Raw genomic sequence first — 6,000 nt, forward strand, 5'->3', positions numbered from 1 at the left:
ACTGCAATACATCCCAGACCAGGAATGAGGGAATTCATTAAAAACGAGGTACTTTTTAAAATACTAAATATTAATATAAAACAGAAATTACATACTGCACCTTTAAATGCAACATGAAATGGCTATTCAGTGAGATTAAATGTAATTTTATCCATCAGGAATCAGTGAAAATGTGAAAAAAAATCACTATATGATTGTGATTGGAGGGGAGGGGCTTACACATAAGAGGGATTGATGAAGGCGGAGCATGTTTTACATTTTTTATGAAAGATTACAAAATGTTGGGGGGTTATGAATAACATGCACAGATGAATCTTGCATAATAACACCAGGATCATGTATTAAGAAAGTAAATAGTGTGTATTTTGAATTCATGTTGACTTTAATGCTGTGGTTCTCAACTCCAGTCCTCGGGACCCGTTGCTCTGCACATTTTGTATGTCTCTCTTATCTGACACACTCAGTTCAGTTCATGGAGTCTCTCTTAACGAGCTGATGATCTGATTCAGGTGTGTTAAATAAGGGAGACATACAAAATGTGCAGAGCAGCGGGTCCCGAGGACTGGAGTTGAGAACCACTGCTTTAATGCTTCCTATCCAGACTGTATTCTTTTGACTTCCAGGCTGTGTGTGTGTGTGTTTTGGTAAACCCTAAGTTATGGGGACACAAAAATGGCGTTATCTGAAATCATTGTCCTTGTGGGGACATTTTTGGTTATAAATCAGACTAAGTGAAAATGTAAAAATGCAGAAAGTTTTCTGTGATGGGTAGATTTAGTGAAAGGGGAGAGAATATACAGTTTGTACATAATAAAAATCTAAGGAAAGTCCCCATAAAACATGGAAACCCAACGTGTGTGTGTGCATTAGTTTTAGACGCAGTAGGTGTGGGTGTGACTCTGACCTTTGCCTTACGAACCGTCTTTGGTTTCAGCGGCTGAGGCGGAGAGCAGTTCTGTTCAGCACTTTAGTGTTTATCGCACAGGTTAATGGCCGGTTGCTCGCGCACGTGTTCCACTATAACACAACAAAGCTCAGGTTACAGCTCACACCGCAGTAGCCACGGAGAGGGTCGAAAACCTGTTTAAGGGAGAAGTTCACCTAGTAATGAAAAATGTGTTGTCTCTTTTTTTCTCATGTCGTTCCAAACATGTTTGACTTTCTTTCTGTGGAACACAAAAGTGCAGTTCACACTTTTCTCACAAAAGGAGCTGTCAAGCTCTGAAAAGGACAAAAAAAGAAAGTTGTGCGCTTCTGAACAATGATAAAATTGGTATATGATTTTATGTTGTTGTTTTTTTATTACAGCTTGAGACTATTTTAATGTGACTATTTTTCAGTGACTATCCCTTTAAATCTAGCTGTCTTTTAACTGTTCATTCAGAAATCTTAACCACTCTAACAAATGGCATGTGGCTTTCATGTGTGCTCTAGATTTTTTGGTATTTGTATGCGTGTGTGGGTTTTGCATGGGATTGTGTATCACCAGTGCCTGTAACATGACTCTCTCTTGTCTATGAACTGTATCTTGGCAGGAACATGAAACACTTGGCCACATTGTTCAGAACTAAAGCTAAAAGAGCTTAATAAGCTCTCACAAAAAGGAAAGCCAAGCCCATTGACCAATGTACTCTCTCTCCTCCAAGTCTCTTAAAGTGAGTCCGCCTGGCGTCTCTCTCGGTCTCGCATCCATTCGTCGTGGAAAACGTTCATTATATTCCCAGAGAAAAAGTTTGGTGCTTCCTCCCAAGATTGTTATGGGTTCTGTGGTACGACATGATGTGCTTCTAGTATTGTATCTACTAACAGAGAAGACATTTCCAGAACAGCAGCGTTAGGTTTTTTTTTTTTGTTGGTGCCGGCTGCTTATCTACTATTTTATATCACATTGTATACATAAGATGTTTTCGATGGGAAGTGTCTGTGATGAGGGATGTTTTTGTATGTTAAAAGTTGAACGTGTCGCCAAATGCACATTTTTAAAATGAAATTATTGTTATCTTTTGACTTTATCTGATCATACAGCATTTGTTTTAATCGTTAAAAGAAAGCTAAGAGTAATCTGCACATTTTAATGTATTTGTATGACATTTTGTTGTCCACTTAATAGGTACTATGGTGTTCGATTCATGTATGCACAGTGAAAATGGTTTTTACAATAAGTTTTTACCTGATGTGTCAAAATGTACACAAAGCTTCTCTGTACATATCAAATCTATATTCAATAAAAAGTTTCTTCATTTTGTTTACAGTAAGTGTTTTACCCCTTTATTTTCACAACACCAAGTGCTTTACCATCAAAAAAAAAAAAAAAAAAAAATATATATATATATATATATATATATATATATATATATATATATATATATATATATATATATATATATAACATTTTATAATACATCGTCATTTCATTGATAACCTTAATTAATCAAATTATTATTTTCAAAAACATATAAAGGTCAAATTATCTTGGCCGATTATCTGTGGGTTTTCTTGTCAATCCACGTGTTTTCAAATCTGAATGTCAAATTCACTGGTACAGTGATACAAGAAAAGAGGTTAATTGAACACTAAGGGAATGTTCTGGGAACGTTACAGGAAAGTTTAGGTAATGTTCTGCAAATCTAAAAAGACGTTATATTTCCGTAATGAAACCTTTCCTGGCTAATAATAACAAATGTTACAAATACATGTTTTGGGAACACAAAACCAACATTCCCAGAACGTTCTGGGAACCAGAATTTTTTTACTGGGTCGCTTAAAAGATGGGTATCTCGGAACGAACTCTGGTGCGGTTCGACTGAAATATGAACGGCTATTCATAGGCTATATAGGCTACGTCATAAATGCCGACCAATCAGGTTGTGAACATATCCCTATGTCTTTAGGTTCGGTGTTAAAAATGGCAATGTGAACGCTAAGTGAACCAGTGCTAAAATATTATTATTTAAAAAAAACTACTGAATACACCTTTGAGTTTGAATTGAAAACATGAATGTGTATTGAAGTCATTGTCTGTTTTTATGCATATCTTAATGAATACAACTACAATCTGTGGAGATTTCGTGAAACGTGAAAAGCAAAAAGAGTGAATCGGAACACTTTTCAATAAGGTCCATCAATACATTTGTTAATAAAAATGCTGTTCATTTTTAGTTCATGTCATGTCAAGAAATCATAAGATTAACAGATACTTTTAATAATGTATTAGTGAATGTTGAAATTAACTGTAAGATGAATAAATGCTTTAGAAGTATTTTTCATTGGTCATGATAACTAATGTAGTTTAATGTTAACTATTGGAATGGAACGTTATTGTAAAGTGTTAGCAGGGAGCAAATGCTCTCTGACGATCTATTTTTTAATACTTTGAGTTTCATTGTCAAAGATAATAACAGAGAAAAACACCAGATGCTGACCAGAAGAGATTTTGACCTTTGTTCTCCTGGTATGCCGAGCACATTTTTAGGCATATAAATATAAATATGCATCCGTTTTCCTCCCTCAGTTTAATCTATTTCTGATCCCATGAATCATTCTAATGTTGGTTGTGACATGGCTGGAAAGTTTTCCTAATGGGAAGTGTAATGACTTTGATGGTGATAAAGACAATGATAAAGTCCAGGTCAGGGCGAGAGCGGCTTTGGGAATGTTGGCTCTCACCCTGTTCCTCGTGGAGATTGCCAAGTTGTTCTGCTGGAGAAAGGGAGGCCCATTGAAAAGATCCATCTGTTTGAGCCTGCAGAGGTGTGTGTGTGTGTGTGTGTGTGTGTGTGTGTGTGTGTGTGTGTGTGTGTGTGTGTGTGTGTGTGTGATGGGTAGGTTTAGGGGAAGGGTTAGTGTATGTGTGTGATGGGTAGGTTTAGGGGATCGGTTAGTGTGTGTATGTGTGTGTGTGATGGGTAGGTTTAGGGGTCGGGTTAGTGTATGTGTGTTTGTGATGGGTAGGTTTTGGGGTCGGGTTAGTGTATGTGTGTGTGTGTGTGTGATGGGTAGGTTTAGGGGTCGGGTTAGTGTATGAGTGTGTGTGTGATGGGTAGGTTTTGGGGTCGGGTTAGTGTGTGTGTGATGGGTAGGTTTAGGGGTCGGGTTAGTGTATGTGTGTGTGTGTGTGTGTGTGTGTGTGTGTGTGATGGGTGGGTTTAGGGGTCGGGTTAGTGTAAGGGGATAGAATATACAGTTTGGATAGTATAAATAACATTACGTCTATGGAGAGTCCTCGCAAGGATAAGGAACCAGACGTGTGTGTGTGTGTGTGTGTGTGTGTGTGTGTGTGTGTGTGTGTGTGTGTGTGTGTGTGTGTGTGTGTGTGTGTGTGTGTGTGTGTGTGTGTGTGTGTGTGTGTGTGAACTGAGAGTCCAAAGATAGACATATGGGTCATGTCAAAGAAAACTTGAAGGAAGCCAGCAGGGAAGTTGTGTGGCAAACTTCCGTGAATCACAGGAAGGGCGAGTGAACCGTATCCTGGCCCAGCAGGGTTCCTCCATGTGGGGTTCAGGTGCAGATTGGCACAACACTAACCCAGTCACAGCAGCCTCGTGCCTGAGCCTCAGAGCGACCGTGTATCGAGTATGAACTCAATCCTCCCCTCCGAGTGAACCGTTCCACACCACACCGTCTGCTGTCTGGATCACTGCGCTTTTCTGCGGCTCACTTTTACGACCCACCTTCCATAAATAGGACACACATTGGTGGACCATAAAGTAGTGATCTTGGGGACCCATTTAACACACTTGATTCAGATCATCAGCCATTAGGCGAGAGCTTCATGAACTGAACTAAGAGTGCGTCTCAACCAGCTCCCTAGTTCAGTAGTCAGCACACTGATCAGGGAGTCAGCCAATCGCACAATCCTTCCAGTGCACTGAAACGTTTGCTCTCTAAAGAGTCTCAAACTGCACCGTGAAAACCAGGGAGTTTAAACCAGTGCTCACTATTCACACAAAAAATCTGAAGCATGAAATAACTCAGAATAATGTCAGAATCTGTTCATAAATACCATTAGAGACGTTCTACAACAAGGATGTTGCCATGTCACCGGAAACAGGGCCATCAGTGTCCCAATAGTCAAGGTCCTTACCAGTGAGGGATGGACTGATTAGGGAACCGATTGAGACGCACCCCAAGTGTCAGATAAGAGAGACGTATAGAACGCCCCCAGGTCCGGGATTGAAATCCACTGATTAAAACACAACAAATGTCTTTAAACCTTTAAAAATTGTGATTTTGGCCTTTCCAACTATCAAAATCATATTTATATATCGAAATATTCAGTTCATTGTTGTGAAGAAAAAAAAGTGCTTGAATTGCCAAAAAACAAGCCAAACTTTTGCATGATTGCTGCATGATTTTCCCAATATTAAAATAGTAAAACCTAAGAATGTGCCATTATTTGGGTAATTTCTACAGCATGGAAAGTAAATAATTTCACTTCACTGCATTTGTAAAATATAGTCATTCAATCCTTCTGATAAAGTTATTGAATGTAAAATTATAATATTGAAATTATGGAAGGTTTATCAGCAACATAAAACCACAGTCACCAAACAAATGCTGAATGTAATTCAGTTACAGCTAAATTTAACTCTCCAGTACCATTTTTATTTTCAACCTATATTTCATCTTTTTTTTATTTTTTATTTTTTTATTATAAAATTATTAAATCACACCAATCAGGTTTTGTATATAATAGTTTGAGTCCAAAAGTGGACAAAACTTGTATTAACCTTCTTTTTTTTTACACAGCTTTCTTCCCATTTTGTACTCATGCCACCAACATGTTCTCTCTCTATACCCACTGTATTTGTGTACGTCCATGATTTTAAACTGTGAGCAATGCACAACAATTCAATCTCACGTGACAGTGGCACCACATATAGTAAGCATATTACTTTGGTGTGCAATTATATCTTGTTGCGCAGCACAAGCTTTACAGCAAAACAATGAAGCAGCACAGATCTCCATGTTGCCATGGTTATATGCTGTTTCACTTAAATC

This window comes from Squalius cephalus (genome assembly GCF_949319135.1).
Source record: "Squalius cephalus genome assembly, chromosome: 25".
Classification (NCBI taxonomy): Eukaryota; Metazoa; Chordata; class Actinopteri; order Cypriniformes; family Leuciscidae; genus Squalius; species Squalius cephalus.